This window comes from Microchirus variegatus (genome assembly GCF_963457635.1).
Source record: "Microchirus variegatus genome assembly, chromosome: 23".
NCBI lineage: Eukaryota > Metazoa > Chordata > Actinopteri > Pleuronectiformes > Soleidae > Microchirus > Microchirus variegatus.
The window spans coordinates 7655540-7676725 of record NC_139824.1 but is presented as its reverse complement, the minus strand read 5'-3'; the positions used below and the strand labels follow the sequence as shown (position 1 = coordinate 7676725).

The 21186-nt window shown below is 40.4% G+C and overlaps 1 protein-coding gene across 2 annotated transcripts in view; it reads right to left on the bottom strand.

Annotated features, from left to right (window-relative positions):
* The window catches only part of sorbs2a (sorbin and SH3 domain containing 2a), a 48613-nt gene extending 43909 nt beyond the window's left edge, over positions 1–4704 (bottom strand). For both annotated transcript variants that reach the window (XM_083909452.1, XM_083909454.1), the window contains exon 1: positions 4637–4704. The gene's annotated coding sequence lies outside the window, so the exon portion shown is untranslated. The remainder of the gene's footprint in view (positions 1–4636) is intronic.
* Between the last annotated feature and the right edge of the window lie 16482 nt (positions 4705–21186).

Genomic DNA, 21186 nt, shown 5'->3' with positions numbered 1-21186 from the left:
CTCATTGGGACGTCACAATGAGCTAAATTCATGGAATTGGTCTCTCTCAGAACTCCACTTTGTCCCTAAAAAACGGGACATTGCTGGCGAGGGCAACAATATCCGAAAACCGGAAGTGTGCGAAAAGTTCTATTCTTTGCTCCACAGTGCAGCACAGAGTTCTACACCAACTTCCAGCCTCAGAGGATTTATCTGTCCAGTGGATACATGTTATATATGACAGCAATGTGCCTACTCGAGCCTGCAAATTATCACTTTTTCCTAATGCTAACTACTGTTAGCTCCCAGTAGCCTCTGTGGCTGATGTCATTTCCTGTCCCTTAAGTTTCGATTTACTTCTTCTTTTTTTTTTTTTAAGGTGGAGCTAAAGAGATACTACTAAACAGAGCGTTCTGAACAGGGCTGTTTTGGCAGGGTGATTGAACTGCTGTGGAGCTACATCCTTATGGTATTTTGACCAAAGCATGTCACAGACATGTTCATTAGGACACCGGGGAACTAGTTTAACTTGGAGAAATAGGATATAATATGGGACCTTTAAAATATGACATTACAAACACGAACTGGCAAAGACAGCATAGTTGATTCTCTGACCTCCATCTGTTACATGTAGTCTTCAGGGCTTAACAGGATAGATGACTAATTACACTGTGTTGTGTTGCTAATAAGTTTTAAGTACAATCCCAATCCTCAACTACCTATTTATTTATCTTTTTAAATCAGTGCTTTGCTCTGATAATCAGGTGTTTGTTCTGAACAATGGATAATGGAAGCTTTTATACTGCCTGAACCAAAACAGTACATAGATTCCCAAATAAATCTGATACAGAATCCCAGGCTTTATCAGCATTAATCGTTCTTTGCACATTTATTGATTATACATTTGCAAGTTTTATGGCATCAAACACTGCCTTATTTCTGCAACAACACATACAGATTAATCAGCACATCTTAGAGTTGGTCTGGATTCTCTAAAGGTCATTAGGTTATAGGCATTTATTTTCTACCAAAAAGCACACACTTTATTTGAATGCACTTCACTTTTTAAATTTAAAACATATTTCTAGACAGATATCGTTGGATATATACTGTCGGTATGCACTATTAGGACAATCAATGTGAGGTATTGGAGGTTGTTCCTCTAGTGGTCACAATAAGTATTGCAATAACAGCAGTTAAATATACTAGTGCTTGAACAAATGTTTGTTTGTTGGTTTGTGGCGGGTTTTTAACATCAGCTGGCATCTGTACTGTTGCATTACTGCCTGCATCTGAATTTAATCATCTATTACTTTACTTTCCCTTTTTCCATTACCCACCATACTGGATGATTGGCTGGTAGTGTTTAACAGCAGTTGGCATCAGTAATGTTCCATTAAATAGGTCATATAATACCCTATTTCTCCAAGTAAACCTAGTTCCCTGGTGTCCTAATGAACATCTGTGACATGCTTTGGTCAAAATACCATATGATGAAGCACCACAGCATCACCCTGCCAAAACAGCCCTGTTCAGAACACTCTGTTTAGTAGTATCTCTTTAGGTCCACCTTAAAAAAAAGAAAAAAAAAAAAGGTAAAACGAAACAGGAAATGACATCAGTCACAGAGGCTACTGGGAGCTAACAGCAGTTAGCATTTGGAAAAGTGATCATTTGCAGGCTCTCGCAGGCACATTGCCGTCATATATAACATGTATCCACTGGACAGATAAATCCTCTGAGGCTGGAAGTTTGTGTAGAACTCTGTGCTGCACTGTGGAGACAAGAATAGAACTTTTCGCAGACTTCCAGTTTTCGGATATTGTTGCCCTCGCCAGCACTCTCACTTGTCTTACGGACAAAGCGGAGCTCCGCAAGACAACAATTCCAGGAATTTAGCGCATTGTGACATCCCAATGAGTGAGTCATCTTTTTTGATAGGGCCTCCAGAGTACCAAATATAAGGATTTAAATGATTAAAACGTTGATTTTGCATAATATGGGACCTTTAAAACACATAGCATTACATAAATCAAGAGAAAGGATTCCAAACAGACTGAGCCTTTGTTCTGCCATGTTTTCATCTTGGTAACTACTTATTTCAATTAATGGATTAATGGTTTGTGACACCCTCGGCTCAAATATAGTCAATTACATTTTAAAAAAAAACAAATATACCTTCAGAAAAGGGACCTGGCGTTGCAGTTTCTAAGTTGAGCAGCTTAGGTAACAATCACCAAACGGTCTTGTAAGCTGTAAAGGATTTGGTGATTGACAAAGCTCAGGAAACAGGCATGGCATGCTGCAGGAGGTCCTCAGTATCAATAAATCTAAGTTAGCCAAGCTTTTCACACACCTCTGGAGCCATGACTTCACCCTCTGGAGAAGAGCACAGAGGGAGTGAAGGGGCAAAGAGGCAGCAGAGGGACACAGAAAAGAGGTGGCACCAAAATAAAGCAATAACGTACAAAGGAAAAAGGGAATGCGTGTTAAAAAATACGAACAATGTGAACTATGAGATCTAAGCGCCAGTGACATTCTGTACTTTCAGAAGAAAATTTGTGACCTGCCCCCAACACCCACCGACATGCACGTATACACACAAGTACACTGCCTCGCAGTAACTCTAAACTGGCAGGTGCAACTGAGTTACCACTAACAGAGACATACTTTCTGGCTCAGTGGCCACATCAGTCAAGTCCCAAATGCTATGATCGCCCAGTGAGTGGGCATATTTAAAGCCTCTTTGAGCAGTTGTTTATTGCTTCAAGGGTCCCTCATGAGACAGATAGCAGCCAACTGTTGCTTGCCATACTGCATCCAGCTGTGTCGCTTCCTCTCCCCAGACATGAGCATGCAGTCATAGAAAAATGCTGCATCAAAAAAAAAAAAAAAAAAAAAATGAGAGAACAGTGAGGTCTGCAGTGCACACACACATGCACACAACACAATACCACAAAGTCACAAGGCAGGTAAGCCACAATGGGAGTGGTTTGAGGTTCCCGGAGTGATTGTGTTACACTTTGTGCATCCTGGACACCTCCCTTTACTCTCCCTGTTCATACTGCATTCAAATACGTCTGGATGGATAGTATCTGCCCTATTATTTATTCATCATTTCCTCATTACATCATTCTTTCATACCAGTAGCACTGAAAAACTGACTACTCGCGCTACTACTAGCACTGTTCTTTAACGGCGTGGAAAAACCAAACAAGAAACAAGTCTTTAAAAGTGACATAAACCACTCTGTTTTAGATGAACTTCTCTTTCTGGACGACATTGGATTTACATTCTAGCCCACGCATGGGAAAGATAAGGTCCTGGGGCCGGAAATGGCCCATAAACCAGTTTTATCCGGCCCACAGCGTCCTCACAAGTGACCTCAACTTGATTCTTGTTGAGCTAAAGTGGTGATAATAGCATTTGTGATGATAAAATCAGAGCTAAAATGAAAAACAGCCTTGGGCACAGAGAAGTTGTCACATTTTATCCACTGCGAACACAGACCAAACATTTCAGTTTCACTCTTTCACATTAATAGCGTTAAACCATTGAAACACAGCCAGACTTTTATTTTGAAATAGACTTGGTAAATTAAATGTATAAGTAAGGTTATGTCACAGCATATTTTTACAGCATTTTTTGACCTCCGCCAAGGAGTTAAATGTTTGTTTGTTTGTTTGCTAGTCTGTTTGTTTGTTTGTCTGGCAGGGTGTATTTTGTAGGCACTGTGCTGCCTTGGCGGAGGTCTGCCATCTCCGAGTGCTTTTCTAGTTACTTTTAAAATGTAATAATGTACACAAAGATGGGTTTAATAAGTATTATTTCTACAATGCTTGGCCCTTCACTGACTTCATTTGTCCGTGTGGCCCTCTGGCCCTGTTCTCACCCCTTCAAAAGGTGAGAGACTGGGTAATTTAAACCTCTGATGGCAAGGTAAATGCAACAAGCATCAGCAAGACCAAGGAAAAACTGTGTCTCTGTATTGATTTTACAGTTCCCCTGCGGTTAGATGGCCTTCAAATACTCAGTGCAAACGTATTGTGAGGTTATGAGTGTTGGTGTCATAAAATGAAGCAGCACTACAGGGCAATAATCACAGCTCGAGAAGCTCAGCATCACTCAGATAGGTTGTTGTTTTGCATTGCTGTGCATAATAGATTATCCCAATCATTTAGTATCCCGGTTAAACATGGAGATCTCAGTTCGTGTTTATCACTCTCATGCAGACTGTTTGTTAATGGACACAACAGTCTTTATCTTAAGCAATAACTCTTCTATTGTTTCCCTCCACGGCTCAAAAGCGTGTGGTTGAGCATTAAACATCCTCCCAGCTCTGGCTGCATCTTCCTGGAACAGCAGTTAACCAGCCGGAGTGCACTTCACAGCAGACAGAGGCACCGCATCCCGGATGAGCTGATTCAATTAATCTGGGTCTGAGAGACTCCAACTACACGGTGGTTGCTGCTTGAAACGCGCTTTTGTTTTTATTAAAAGCACTCAGGCGTCAAAATGTTAGCTGTTTTTAGCTGCTCAACAACGCAAAAGTAAGCCGCGGGACAGCGTCACTGACACTGCGGGGCGGAGGGACATATAGAGCCTTTTTTAGCCCTTTAACAACAACAACAACACAGCTAACACCGTACTCACTCACCGTAGAGCGACTTCGGCTTCGCCCGAACAATTCTGCCACATTCCGCCAGGTAACGAGCCTCTTCCACGTCAAAGGACTCCCAAGTTGTGCCTCGAACAAAAAGTACACACACACACACACACAAATGCAGGAGCCGCAGCGGCTCGGAAGCTAGCGCGGCGTCCTTGTGATGATGAAACCGTACACCTGTTTCCCAGGCAGGCGCGCATGGATGTTGCCCGGCGCTTCCTCTCACGGGGGTCACCGCCGGGGCTCGGGTAGCAATGTTGTCCTGAGCCTCTGTCCTCACCACCACCACCACCACCAACAACCACCACAAACCCACCCAGGGGATATAGAAGCGGCGGCGCGCGGCTGCACAATGAAAGCTATCGCATGGTTTTTTTGACGAACGCTCGCGTCTTTTTCCAGAAAAGGACAGCACCTGCCCCTCGTTTCCGTTTTTATTATTACTGAATGATACCGTGGCTTCGAGACGCAAAATGGCCTCTGTTAATTTTCATTCAGCAGCAGTCGACCGCGGGCTTCTCATTGGGTCCTCGTGTCGCCATGGCAACGCCCGCCGTTCAATCATTCCCCGCAGAGGACACGCCGCTACTGTGTGTGTGTGTGTGTGTGTGTGTGTGTGTGTGTGTGTGTGTGTGTGTGTGTGTGTGTGTGTGTGTGTGTGTGTGTGTGTGTGTGTGTGTGTGTGTGTGTGTGTGTGTGTGTGTCCTACAGCAGCAGCTCACACAGTCAAGTACAACTCATATACAGTACTATATATATATATACACACACACAGTACACTGTATGTGAGAACATCACCTTGCAAGTAGCGCTCTCTTTAATATTGCATTACTTGGCGCCACTAAATTAATATAGTCCCTATAGCGATTCTAGAGTCTGTAGGTGCCCTTAGCAAAAATTCCCAGGGGGCCCTTCCAACCAGTGTTCATCACCATGATGTTATAAATAATCTGACACCAACGAAAAATTTAATTCAATATTAGAATATATAGAATTCAATATATATATATATATTTTTTTTTTTTCAAAATGAATGAAATAACATGGAAAAACCTTGTAATTAAAAAGTAAACTTAGTTAAAAATAAATACATTAAACTGTAAAAAACCCACATTATGAAACAATAAAAAGAACAATTAAATACTGTAAATAACTGAAAAAACATATATAAACTGAGTAAAAAAAAAAAATTAAAATTAAAATTTTCCAACTTGCAGAACGATAACTTCACACAGGTTAACGTGAGGTGGGGCCCCTTTAGGGAGGTTTCCTTCTGAGTTGTCATTGCAAATCGCCCATTGTTGTTTAAGTGGGACGGGGAGGTGCCTGGTCACTGCACATTTCAGTAAAAACAGTCCTCAGAGTGTTGGGGGGCCCCCTATCAGCTCGGGGCCCCAAGCGGTTGCCTGCCCTGCCTGTTCACAAACTGCGCCTCTGTATAGACCCCACTATATAAGGCCAACCTATTCAAATGGTGCGGCCCGGAAGCAAGGTCTTAGTGGCCCAGCCAGTAGTCGCTCCAGAAATACTGAGAAAAAAAACGAGACGCACACTTTTCACTGTCCCTCAAAGATTCCGGCATAAATTCCTACAGTAGAACGGGCTATGAATGCATCACTCTGTGTAGCCGGATAGGTTTGATAGCGTTGATATATCTTTCATATTCTGTTAAATGCACTTTGAGAAGTATATACATATTTGTATAGGTATTACATATGATCTTATTTCTAAAAAGAAACAAATGCTGCTGCTAATATTGTGCACCTTTTTGATTGGATGCACTTTGAGTTACACCGGGATCAAATTATGACAGACTAATTTATTTTAAATGTTAAAAGAGAAACCGTAGTTACAGTGAATACTGTGCTTTTTTTTTTTTTTTTTCATGCATTTTGAAGTGTGCGAAAGGACAGGTTTGAAAATTGAGTCTGTAACTGAATAGCCCTGGTATAAGGCTTAAGCTCTTGACACATGTAAAGCCAGGAAGGTCTGAAACATGCATTCTCTTAAATGGCCAGCAGGGTTTTCCAGTGCTCTTGCTAGTCTATGCCTTTACATTATAGAATCAGGGTGTCAAAATAATTTTAGTTCAGGGAACACATACAGCACAACTTGAACTTGAGCAGTAAGATAATAACATATTAATCTTCTAGGTGCAATTTCAACAGCATTATGCCCAAGTTTACCATTTACACGTGCAATACAACTTACAGATCCGAGCGGATGGCACAAAAAGCTCGGAAAATCTGCTCGCTCTCATCTCCTCTCACAGCATTGCACACACATATATGCTTGTACTGTCTCTAATATTGGAAGGGACAATCTGGCTTTCTCAAAATATTGTTGGGGACATGTCCCAACCTCCATACGCAAACCTACGCCCTTGGTTATAACGGCCCACTTATTAAAGAAATGTTGGGTTTAAATCAGGCTCGGGCTTATAATTACAGATTGGGCACGGGCTAAGGTCGGGTTGGGCTGTTTTTTAGGCCTAATGCCAATACCATTAAAGCAGAAAAATAAAAACATTTTGAAAACTAATTTAATTTGCTTTGACTGCGAACGTACACTTAAAACATTTGGGTTTGACATGAAAACACGATTACACTGTATTTCAGCTTTTATTTACAGGTATTTACACTGAGATATGTTCAATAGTTGAGAAGATTAACCTTGTTTGTATGGAATACCGCATTTTTAGGTGAGCAAAAGTACAAGAACAGATATACCTAAATTAAACGTATTAAGCTTTTTCAGTATTTTCCTCTCATCTTCTGCAATATATAAGCTGTTTATCCATGTACCAGGTTTGCCATGTCAAACAAAATCATGTTTTATCAAATGACTTGTGTTGAATGAGCACATTTTTGCTCCTCCTCATGGCAGTGCAGCAGAGCACAGGTTGCAGTCTGCTCCACTTTTGTCATCATTGCTTATCTTAAAGTATTTCCACACTGCTGACTTTTACAATTTATCCCCCGATTGCCCGCACACCTGCTAAAGCTCACTTGAAGATACGTAAAGTGGTATGAGGTGCAGCGGTATCAGAGTAGTTTTACCAATACAAGTACAGTATATGCATCGGAATTGATACACAATACTGGTATCGGTGCATCCTGCATATATTATATATACATATGTATACATATACATATACATATACATATACATATACATATACATATACATATACATACATACATATATATACATACATACATAATATGTATGTATATTATACATACGTATATATACACACATATATACATACATACGTATATATACACACATATATATACATACATACATGCGTATATATACACACATATATATACATACATATATATATATATATATATATATATATATACACACATATATGTGTATAAATATATATACACACACACATACACACATATATATATATATAATATTTTCTGGAGCTGGTTTATACCAGTCTTTAATCTTTAGAGCTGCTCAGTGTTGATATTTCCCTCTTTGGCGTATGTGTGTGTGTGTGTGTGTGTGTGTGTGTGTGTGTGTGTGTGTGTGTGTGTGTGTGTGTGTGTGTGTGTGTGTGTGTGTGTGTGTGTGTGTGTGTGTGTGTGTGTGTGTGTGTGTGTGTGACATGAATCCTGTAATGAGAAGTGTTGATTTTTATCAGCACTGACTTCTTGTTGCTTTGAACAGACAACAATTTAAATTAAAACCGACAGTTTTGCCTTAAGGTCTGCTTTGCTAAAATGATGCCATGAAAAAAAAAAAACACGTCTGTGCTTGAAGCAAATAAGCTGTGTGTTGGATTTTGATATCTTTACTGAGGAGTTCTCTGTGTCTGTCTCCCTCACCCACACCAAACTGTTCAATAATTCAGACTGGTTGATCCGTTATAGTCAACTGTTGACATTTAGTGGCATGACAGAAAACATTTAGTGCATTTCTCTTGCTTTTGTTTAAACAGAAGACACAGCATTCTGTGTGTGTGTGTGTGAATCCAAACCCACACGCTCAGACCGCGTTCATTTCACATGAGGAAGAATCAGCGCAGCAGCCGAAAAATAGATCTGCAGACGTGGAGTGGAAAAGTGAGAGCAGGTGCAATGCTACTCATGAATACTTAAAATCTTCAGAGGGCTGTTAGAGTTGATCTAGTATGGAAACAGAAACAAAGCCATAACGATTCCTTTTAGTGGTGAAAACTACACCTTTGCACCAGTTTGATTGCAAATACCCAATAACTACAAAATGAAGTGCTTTTAAAATATATGTAAACATATAGAAAATTACATGTGCAGTAGCCTTTCCTACCATGTGTTTTGATGTAATACTGCAAGACATGGCAACATCTAACTATGAAATCTTTAATACATAACCTGAAGTTGCAATTAAAACACATATCTAGATGTAATGTATGGTCACTGTCTGAATTTGTTGCAAACATGCACACAAACAACACTCTCTGTAATAAAAGGGAAACAGATTTAGACCGTTATTGATAGCTGACCTTTGTGAGGTGTTAACAAGACTACATCTGCGAGTGTGCGTCGACTATTTATGTGTATGTGTTTTTGGAAGCGTGCACTTGCATGCGTGCATGTGTTTGGTCTTTTATCTCCACCTCTTAGGCAGCCCTTATTGAATCTTACTTGTTGTCAAGTAGGTGTCTTTTAATAGCTGGTATGCTATCCACTGACATGCTGTTAGCAATCCATTCTGGTGGGGCCCGGGGAAGATGACGATTCGTTATGTCTGGTATGCAGTGGTCCACTGGGTACGGACCGAGTGACAGCCCACCGTGTGTCTGTGTGAACTGCTGTTTTGAACCCTTCGAGTTATGCCGTTTGGACAGTGCCATCTTAATCTTTTAAAACCAGGCGAGACCAAATTTGGATGAGAGGGTGAAGAAATGAGGGACTGGGATTGCCAGGACCAGCAGATCAACATTATTTTACACTAAATGTGACGATAATGGTAATTACAAAATGGACACCTGTAACTGGCGCCCTCTGTTGGCAGTTTAAAAGAATACATGTTTTAGGCACTTGAACAATGGCTTCACTTTCCGACAGAGGTTCATATTTAAAGGAGTCATATTATACCCTATTTCTCCAAGTTAAACTAGTTCCCTGGTGTCCTAATGAACATGTCTGTGACATGCTTTGGTCAAAATACCATAAGGATGAAGCACCAAATCACCAAAAAAAAAAAGTACAACGAAACTTAAGGGACAGAAAATGACATCAGCCACAGATGCTACTGGGAGCTAACAGAAGTTAGCATTTGGAAAAGTGATCATTTGCAGGCTCTAGCAGGCACATTGCCATCATATATAACATGTATCCACTGGACGGATAAATCCTCTGAGGCTGGAAGTTTGTGTAGGACTCTGTGCTGCACTGTGGAGCCAAGAATAGAACTTTGAGCGGACTTTGCAGACTTACGGTTTTCGGATATTGCACATGTGTGAATCATCACTTTTCACACTTTGCCAACTGATAGGGCCTCTAGAGTCCTAAATATAAGGATTTAAATGATTAAAACGTAGATTTTGCATAATATGTCCCCTTTAAGATGGAGCTTACTGAGCGCATCGAAGATGGCAAGTTCGACCGTAATTACGCAACGGTTGCAATTGGAAAAATTCCGACGGTTTCTGAAAGCTGAGAAGTTGCACGTCAAAGCCACCGTGTGGTTATAATGGTCATTTCACTCGCACTGTTGCAAGAAGCCAGCGAATAAGCGTCTTTCTCGCCAGAAAGGGTACAAACATAGTTTCCATTTTTTGGCCCTGATTTTGGACATTGAGATCAAAACTCAAACGTCTTTTGTTTTTTTTCAAATATGCTTTGTACTGTTCAAAAATATGCTTTATACTGTTCAAAACTGTCCAGCCATATAAATACAAAATAAAATAAACTGGCTGGTATTGACATAAAAAAAATTCACACATCACATGATTTCCTATTCAGGATGGCAACGTGATCCTACAGTGCATAATATCGTCAAGTACCTGTCATGTAACAGTCCCCACATCATGTCTGTAAATGTCTAAGCCCTGACACACATCGTCACAACCTCCCTTGGTAAAGACCTCAATAAAGAAGAGCAGGTTGGCACATGGATGTTGTGTGAAAATAACTCCTTTATCTGAGGGGTGGCACTGTCTCACATCTTTCCACTGCCGCTTTCCAAAGAGATCCACATTTGGAACAGCTGATACCCAGGTTCACTCATCTGGCTAATGTTAAAATAATACGTTGGTGCTGAATGAGAGGACGGCATATAAGTGCACAAGGACATTGTCCGGGGGCAATGACATCATAACACTTCTACTTCTATTCCAGACTTGCTTTGATGTCTAAGAGCTGACCAGGTGAAATGCCTCAGCAAATCTGTGAGAGAGGACAAGGCTGCCGAGTCCTGAATCATCTCTCCATTTAGAGGAGCGACGCACAGGAAAGTGCATGTTGATGTTTTTCACCTTCTGTTTTATTGATGTATTTGTATTGTAAAAAAAAAAAAACGGTGGCTGATGGAGTGGGGAAGAAGCAGAAACACTGAATTCTATCAAACAAAAAATCACACTCCACCTGACGCAACACTCAAGGTGAGCATTGACAAGTGAACACACCTATGTCACTGCTGGCACTGCAATGTTACAACAGAAAGTACAAAAAATGAATGGAACTGAACTATGCAGTATGTTTTACCTTAATTTAACAGCTTTGGAGCCATTTAACCATCACAATGTTTGTTGCGGGGAGATTGGGGGTTGTCTCCACTCCTACTACCATCGGTTAAGGCCACTGTATACTTCTCCGACTGCGTAATGCGTTTTCCGACTGCGTAACCACGGAGACCGCTCGAGCCTTCATAGTTCTCCGTCGTGGTGCTCCCAAACTGTAGGGGGAGCTCCATAGAGGAAAAGTGCTGTTTTAAAGGTATAGTTTACTATATAAAGTTTGACTTTATGAGGTTTTGACCCCATTATTGCAACTGACATAGGGTGAAAGGCTGGGTACAACCACAAGAGGTCACCAGTCCATCACGCAGGGCCAACACAAAGAGATGAACAACCATTCACTCACACACACATTTACAGTGTCAAATTAACTTCTGCATGTTTTTCGGATTGTGGGAGGAAACTGGAGAACCCGGAAATAACACCCCCCCCCCCCCCCCCCCCCACACACACACACATACACGGGTAGAACTCCACACAGAGCTGGGATGTGAACTTGCAACCTTCTTGCTGCAAGTGGCAGCAGTGGATTAAAATATGTTACGATAGATCATCCTGATTGTGAGCTTTTATGTAAAATATAGATTGATATTTTATCGACTGGGCATTTATAACCATTCATTTATAACCATTAAACGCAGTGATAGCATTGTCGCGCCCTTATGGCGGAACTCCTAATCTTGAAACCGGGTGCACCTCTCACCTTTTCCTTATCAGGCCTGTTATGCAACGCACCTCTTCATGTGTCCCATGTGAGTCTTTCAAACACAATTACTGATAGGCAGACTCTCTGGAACACATCTCCCCACTTTATCCACCTCACTACCCTCTACTGTGGGTAAGCAGAGCCTCTCCTGTGCGGCTAGATAAGTGGATTGATAAATGGTGTTGTGGCTGATGAAAATGTTGCATAGCTGCATGCCGATGCTGATGCAATGTTCTGCCAGACATGCCGTTATCAACTAATGAACCCGAATTTATGAGCAGGCCAACGAGTGTTGTGAGGCATCATCAAGCACCAGCTGTGTTTAAAATTCAATTCAGCTATCCAAAGCATCCATTTTTGATTTTGTCCAAGCGAGTAGGATCAGTCACTCTCACTTAACTTTACATCTTTGCTTACACACACAGTGTTGACTATGGTTTTTGTTGGAAAACTTGGAGGGAACACAAACAGTACACAGGGTCATGACTGGTGTTGTCCCACTCTGCTGAATGCTGCACTTGAGAGGCTCAGGTTTAAAGGTGCCATATGTAAGAATGTGGCCAAAAACAGTTACTACATTCAAATTCAAAATATCGAGGTCTTTCAGGTTTCGTTTTCTGATGTAACTGGCAACCACGTGGTTGCTCGGCAGCTGAGACTCTACTGACTGCAATGGTTAGCAGACGGCGGTAGGTGGCGCCACATGCCAAAACATGATTTCAAAACATAAACATCATTTGCAGTCTGCAAAATACTTTTTTTTAATGCAAATATTTTGGCTGTATTGTTGTTGATGAGTTCAGTACGTTATACGAACATTATTCCTAAGTCTCTGTGACATATTAGGAGGTTTTTATGGCCAGTTGCTTTAGATTTATTACATAATGCACCTTTAAGCACTTCTAACTGTTTTAATTGCGTTTGTAAAGCAAGTGTTAGACACAGTGTTTGTCAAATATCCATCCATCCTTCCTCACTGTCACACTTCTAGAGTCTAGAGCTTCCAGTGCTTAACCTCTGCTGATTTTTTGTTGACGCTGCCGTTTCTGTTGTGAACAGAAATTAAGTAGCATTGTCAAAAGACAGGCTTTGCCAAACAGTATCGCACCTGACTGAGGGAGCATATGTGTGCATACAGCAGCAGTGCAGGTGTGGGCGGGACCGCCAAGATGCTAAGATGTGCTTTACGAGTGCAATGTTGCCGTTGCCTCCATCTGTCCGGATGCAAAACACATCACTTCCTGTGTGTAGTGCCGTAATGTCACCAGGCAACACAAGGGGTGAATTCCAATTCCTTGCTTAACCCTCAATCTCAAAAATGCGCGCTCCCGCTAGTGCAAGTGCTGTCCCGATTCTCACACATATATATACATATACATATATATATAAATAAATATATACATATACATATACATATATAAATCAGCCTCTAAAGTCTCTCCTTGATTTATTGGTCACGCTGTAAATCCTCTTCAAATTGGGGCTGTAATTAAGTAATGGCTCAATTAATCCGATCAGAAGCGACAGCACGTCCATTCCCGATGGAGCCAGCAGCAGGAGATTAATATGAACCCAACACAAAGAAGTGCTGGTACACAATTTTAAAGGCAACACTGTTATCAAAGCTATCAAAAGCACCATGCCATCAACATACTCTCCATTCTAACCTTTAGTATCCTGTCATCTTTAAGAACATTTTTAGCTCAAACACTTGGAACAACACAGGAAACAGCAACAACATTATGGACAGCACTAAACTGTTCTGCTCCCTTTGGGTCAAAGTGATCAGCCACAGCTCAGAGGTTTCTGGGATGAGGAATGTGACCCTTGAATTTCTTCCTTCTTTGGTAACAAACAGCACTGCGCCATCGAGAGAGACCTAAATCGCTAAATCGGTGTCGACCACATGACCCAGAGAAATATTTGTGCATTTAACTACGGTGGATGAACTTGACTAAACTCTGTTAAACACTCAAGAAAAATCACCTCCAATACTCACTGGAACTGCATTACTATTAAAATGAAGAAGACATTAAGTCCCATCTGTTAGCTATCACTGATAAGCTCGATTCACTGCCAGACTCTTGCAGCCAAAGCTCAAGGTTCTGGCACACACAGTAGCTCCGTCTTCCATCCACACAATCACTGCCTGGTGTTAGAAAGCTGCAGTCTGCCTCTGTAAAGGCCACTCGTCTCACAGCTTTGTTCACAGCACATGGTTAAAAAAAAAACAACAAAAAAAAAAACAGCAGTAGTCTCAGCTTCTCACAGAAGAGTCATCTTTGAATGAGACTCAAATTCAGCATATTCAGAGGCGCAGCCCGTGAACAGGCTGGGCAGGCAACTGCTTGGGGCCCCGAGCTGATAGGGGGCCCCCAACACTCGGAGTCTGAGGGCTGTTTTTACTGAAATGTGCAGTGACCAGCCGCATCCCAGTCCCCCTTAAAAAAACAATGGGCGATTTGCAATGACATCTCAGTAGGAAACCTCTCTAAAGGGGCCCCACCTCATTTTAACCTGTGTGAAGTTATCAAACTTAGTGAAGTTACTAAGTTTGTATAGTTTTTTAAAAGCTATTTACAGTATTTTATTGTTCTTTACCTTTATATTTTCACATACTTTTTAATTACAAGGTTTTTCCATGTTATTTCATTCATTTTGAAAAAAAATAAAATTATTTGAACTCATACATTTTTCGTTGGTGTCAGATTATTTATAACATAATGGTGATGAACACTGGTTGGAAGGGCCCCCTGGGAATTTTTGCTCAGGGCCCCTACAGACTCTAGAATCGCCTCTGAGCGTATTCAAGGTGGTTTCAGGGAAAAAACACACACATGCTCCCTAGCAAACGTGGGTAAAGCTGATAATTATAGCTGGTTGTTCTAATCGGTATTTAAATGTTAGAAATCAGCTCAGTGAGAATGATCACGTACCCTCAGCAGACTCTTTTTTTTAGTATTATTGATCAGATAATTGAGTTTGGCTTTATGTGCCACTGCTTCTCTGTTTTGGTCCATGCTCAGTGATCTGAAGAGTCATTTTCAATCTATCTCTTCTGAGTACAAAAAGACACGCGCGCAGCCCAAAGTGCCCTTTCTAATTAGATGACGATTCACAGCAATAATGCAATGATTTACCATGATGAATAACAGAGTTGCAGTCGCAGCTCCCAGCCTGACACAATGAAAATTGCCTTGGTGAGCTGCACTGCAGAGAGTTAACGGCACAGTAGTAGATCCACGCTGCTGATTCCAGTCAAGTATTGATGTTGTGTCAGCCCCCGAGGATCACTTATAGTGAGAAGACACCCAGGTCAGCACTTGGTGAGCACTAGCTGTGATGAGAAGCACATAATACAATCAGCTAATGTTAGAGTAAACATAAATAGAACGACTTTTACATTGAATGTACAGAAATGTATTACACGGGGATAAAAGCTTCCATGTGGGCGCAAAACTGAATTTTGTGTCGTCTCACGTGCAGCGTGACACATGAGTCATCCACGCAGTGGGTGTGTTCATTTCAGTCGGTGAAGGACAAACTCTGGTCGGCATAATACATGCATGCTCTGTCCTGCTCTGGCTGATTGAAATCTAAATGTCAATACTTCACTTCTGATCTCTTGTCCCTGCGAGGTGTAATAACCCTCGTGTCCATGGACGAGCTGTGTGTCAAGGGCTGACACCTGAAGCAAAGCTGGGCGTCTGACCTCCAAACATCATTGTTCAGCAAACTGGGGAGGGGGAGATATACTGCAGTGGGGTTTTTTTTTTTTTTTTCCTTCTTCTGCAGAGGACAGAGAGAACATGCTTCAACATTACTGCTGCTGCCTGCACCTCTCCTTGTATGTACATTACCATTTCCCTCTCCCACTTCTCTTCCAGCCCTTTATCCACAGCCGATCTCTCTCAATCCCACTGTTATCTTGTGTTTCCTGCCACTTTTTCAGCCTCATGTGGGGATGAAACTGGATTTGCATCTGCTCCTCTTTAAATATCAAAGCAGCATCTAGCTGACAAAGACTTAAAATGACAGCAAGATGACCATGACTAAATTCCCTTAAAGCGGACCTAGACCGGAAGTTCCAATTAACGCTGGTTTTTTTGGTGTGTATCTGTGCCATTACTACGTTTATGAAGCTCTGAAGGTTTCGAAACAAACAGTTTATCCACTGCTGAGAACGCTGTGTTTTATTGTAATCTCGGACTCAGCGAGATCTCTGAAAAAACCCAGTCCGGTTACGTAAACAGCATTTCTCCCGAACAAGCGGATCCTCCTGCCCCGGGCACTAGTCCGGGCAAATCCGGTTGCGTACATTGTACCGCAGAAGAAGAAGAACGTCTCTGGGTCCGACTCCGTGTCAAAGTCGTAAAAGGGACTGTGGCGGGGAGTCGTGACAAAGCCATTTTTAAACACTGTTAAAACAATGTTTTGATAATGAGTAGCAGTGCATCCACCGTTCCAGAGGGGGGAGCTGCGCTTCTGAGAGCTGGTGTGCTAATTACATCACTTCCAGGTGTTGGCCAATCACAAGACAGTTGGGAAAGCTGTCGTTAGCTGGCCAATCACAACACAGTCTGTCTTCTGGGGGTGAGATTTCAGTCTGAAACGGCACGGCTGACGAGAGCTTCAGTGAGGAGAGATTTCTATCGGCTGGTTTGCGGCAATTATGAGGTTTTTGATCATAAAAACAAGTTAATGTATGCAAGTAGACCTCCATTGGACGTCCACTTTAAAAGTTCTGTTATGCAATTTTACATTTATTATATTAAGATGACCATCAAAGCCATTACAGAGATCAATTTAACTTTATATCAAATTGAAATACTGGCTTCACTGAGTAGCACTTCAACACACACACACAGCAGAGTGAGCAGAGAGCAGCGACACTGAACAGTATCAAACCTAAAAAGCCTCAGTACCCCTCTCAAAAACTTAGGCGACCAGAGGAGAAGAAAAATAAGACACTGCAGTGCATGAGTTAAAATATAGACGACTGAAAATGGAACGGAAGCCGACAACGGAACTCTACAGACATGCTGGTGATTATACTTTACACCCGGACAGGGAAACAAAACGGGTAATTTCAGCAAATCAGTTTATCGGACAGACGCATTTTCAATACCCGCCTAATGTTGCCGGGCAATAAAAGGTGAGCTGTTTATCAAAATAAAACAGACAATGGGACAGTTGTATCTTTGGATGTGGGTCATAAAGTGCATTATCTGCTATAAGTAGAGCCTTCAGCCGCCCTTTCCACTCTGAAAACAAATCCCCTCTGAAAACACATCTGTTCAAACTGTCATCTACACTTTGATTTGTTTTAACTGTTTTAACCCCCTCAGTATATAATGATTTCAGTGTGCTGTTATACTGTTGTTAAAAATATATATATATATATATATATATATATATATATATATAAATATATATGCCTGTAAGGTGACCTTGAGTGCTTTGAAAGGCTAAAAATAAAATATATTATTATTAATATTATATTATTATTATTAGGGTTATAATATATAATATATATATAATAATACATGTATGAAAACTGGCCTACCTGAACCATGCAGTGTTTAAAAAATCATCTTAAATAGTAAATATGTTAACATACAGTACACCACCTTAAAGTAATCTTTATAGGGCAAGGTGTCAAGGCTTTCTGGTGTGTGACTCGGGCTGATAATACACAAGTTAATATCAATGTGTGAGCAGCAGTGAAGAGCTGTGTCGGGGCAAACTCACCTTTGTGGTTCAGGCTATTCCAGCACTCCAGCGACTCAGTCTGCAAACGAGACCGAAGTAGATTTACCCGAGCCGGTAAGATGAAGAGTGAAGCACGCACACAAACAAACACACACAATGCCACCGACTGAACGCCCCCATTATCCCTTTTCCCTGAGTGCAATCACTCGTGTGCGTGACATGCACTAGCCAGTGTCAGGCTTAAGTCAAACACGTACGGCGATGCAATCCACACAAGAGTAAGAATGCTTCTCTGTCTTCTTGATCCCTCACTCAACTGCCAACAAAGTCCAGTTTCTCTCTTGGAAAAAACCTTATTTTCCCCTGAATCCTGTCAGCTTTCATGTCTCTGTTTGCCTCCTTCCCTCTCCCTGGTCCTTCAACAGTGCATCTCACGATCTGGCAAGTGTTACAGCACAACAACAATTCCCTGCCGCATCATTTGTACTCGTTCTCATTACAGCTCACTCTGCTCCATGTCCATTTTGTTTATTTTATGACTGTGTTTCCTCCTCCTCTGTCTGTCTGTCTGTCTGTCTGAGCAGTATCTGCCACCACCAGTGCAACAGCTCTCTTCACTTTTCACAGGTCTTCAGTGGCCCAGCCATCAGCACAAAGCCCCCGTAAGCTGCCTTTGGCTTAACATTGAACTAAACCAATCGAGTGGCCTGAGATCCGTCTCAGGATGGACATTTTTTTAATCTGATGGACATTTACAAGGGACAAAGGAGGGGATGCAAAGATGTGCTGTATGTGTCTGCTTTGTGCACCACTGAATCACCAACAAAGACGCAGCACAGTCACTGCATAAATCCAGTTACCACAGAGTGAGAAAGAAAATGCTGCGATTAAATGTCACAGTCAGTCAAAGTCTCCTCCCTCCTCCATAAATCCCCACATATAAAAAAAATCCATTAGCAAAAGAAGAGAGCAAGGGAGAGGAACAAAAGTTTTGATGTGTTTATAAATGTTGTTAACACAAAGTATAGCCAAGGATGCTGGGTAAAAACTAGAAAACAAATAGAAATGTTGGCAAGAGGGTGGTGCTATAAGAATATTTGACTGGAATTGTGACATTATAGAGTCAATAGCAGGTCAGGGGAAAAGTAGAATATATTTTTTTTATTCTCTGTGCATCAGAAACACAATTTTATACTAATATATACATATTAACCAACAGAGTTGGACTATACTGAAGACTATCTGAAGATTTTTCACTAATGCAAAGCTAAAATCATCCTGTAATAATAATAATACAAAAAAATTAGCCATGCCAATGCTTTGGGAATGATATGACATTGTGCTCTTTTGCCTGACAGCTGATTGCGAGCTATTTATCACTCTGCAGTTCAAGGGCGAAGCCACGATGATATGGCTAAAGGTTTAAAATGAGAGAGAATATTTCAACCGCCGATAATCTCTGTGGGTGAAGTGTCAATGGGTCGTTAAAGCAATTATTTAAAAAGAGGACACACGTGCCTGTGCACTTAAAAGAACATGCAACAATCCTTGATAATGATAAAATTACTGTTTATATATTATTGCTGCCAATCTGTCATTGCTGGGTCTGTTATGTATGTATATATATATATATGTACATATATATACACATATATATATATACTCATACATACATATATATGTATATATATATATATATATACACATATATATAAATACATACATATATATATATACACATATATATATATATATAAATACATACATATATAGATATATATACATCGGTATGTAAATGTTCATGATTTTCCTTTATAAATCGGTAAAATTGGTTGTTTGGATAAGAAATTTCAGTTAAATATATCATATAGGAGACAAACAGTGATATTTGAGAAGTAAAATAGAGTATATTTATTTACATACATATATATATGTACATATATGTACATATATATATACATATATGTACATATATATACATATATGTACAGTATATATATATACATATATGTAAATATATGTACATACATATATATATTTATATTTACATATATGTATATATATATATATATGTATATATGTGTGTATATATATATATACACACATATATATATATACATATAAACAATGGTTGAGCCTGGGTTATTTGTCATAGTTGTATTATAACTTCCAGGTGGAGCTGCCACCAACAGAGGAGTAATATACAAACTCAATTATATTATATTATATTACATTGCACCTAATAGAAGACAGGAAACAGGAGTGTTTATTGCAGAAATAGTATTTTACTGCCCTCTAGTGTTTATTTCCAACTAACCCATATGACTTAAGTTTCATTTTTCTGGAAATGTTAAACCTGTGTCCTACAGGTTTTCCGGTTGTAATCAAGTTACTTTTTTTCCGAATTATCACTTGACACAAAAGGCGATTTTTGTTCAATACACTCTTTTTTAATTATTATTATTATTTCAGAGTGTAATAGGGTAGACTTATCTTTTGAGTGGAGCAATTTTTTTCCGCCTCGAGTGACTGCTGCACAGAGTCTGTCAGACAGGTAAGAGTGAATCACCCTTGCATCTGCTAAGAAAAAGGGCTGAAGCATAAGATAATGTGCGACTGACTGCTGTAATGTGAACAGAAACTTGTATGTATGTGTACGTATATGTCCTGTGCACGTGCACAATACAACTTTGGTATCTGTTTGGATTCCATAAAATAAACTTATTTGCAGATGCAGACCCATAACTATGCCCATAAATATGTCAACCATAAAGTACACACATTAATACCTGGTTTCACCTCGTTTGCAGAATAAATGACTCATCAGAAAAGCGAACCGGTTCAGTCATGAAATACAACGAAAAATAATATAATATAAACGTAGCTTTGACCTTGAACAGTCTGTGATGTTTAAAGTGAAATATTTTATACAAGATAAGAGATATAAGTGATTCTGCAACCAGAACAAGCGTTTTGAATTGGTATCCACCTGCGCTTTTATCACATTGATTACGGTAAATAGCGCATTCTGTTCAAATGACGGCACTGGCTGGCACACACACACCTAACAGTTGGCACACGGGTAAACAAAGTCTGTATCGATGTGTGAAGCCATTTTGATATGAAACCAGGAAACGCACTGGCTTTTAGATTGTTTAATATCCTTGAATACTTACTTATTCCGTTTTTTTGGTTTGTATATGTCAGACCTCTGTCTCTTCTGGTTCATTTTTCCATTTGATCCAGAGACACTAATGCGGAAGTGAAAGTTGTCATTTCCTCGTTTCCTAATGTTCTCGTTTCGTTGCTGCCCGATACTCTTCATTCAACAAAGAGAAGAGATTGAGTTAGTTTCTGCTTGAAGTCTGTATCAGGTCTTCA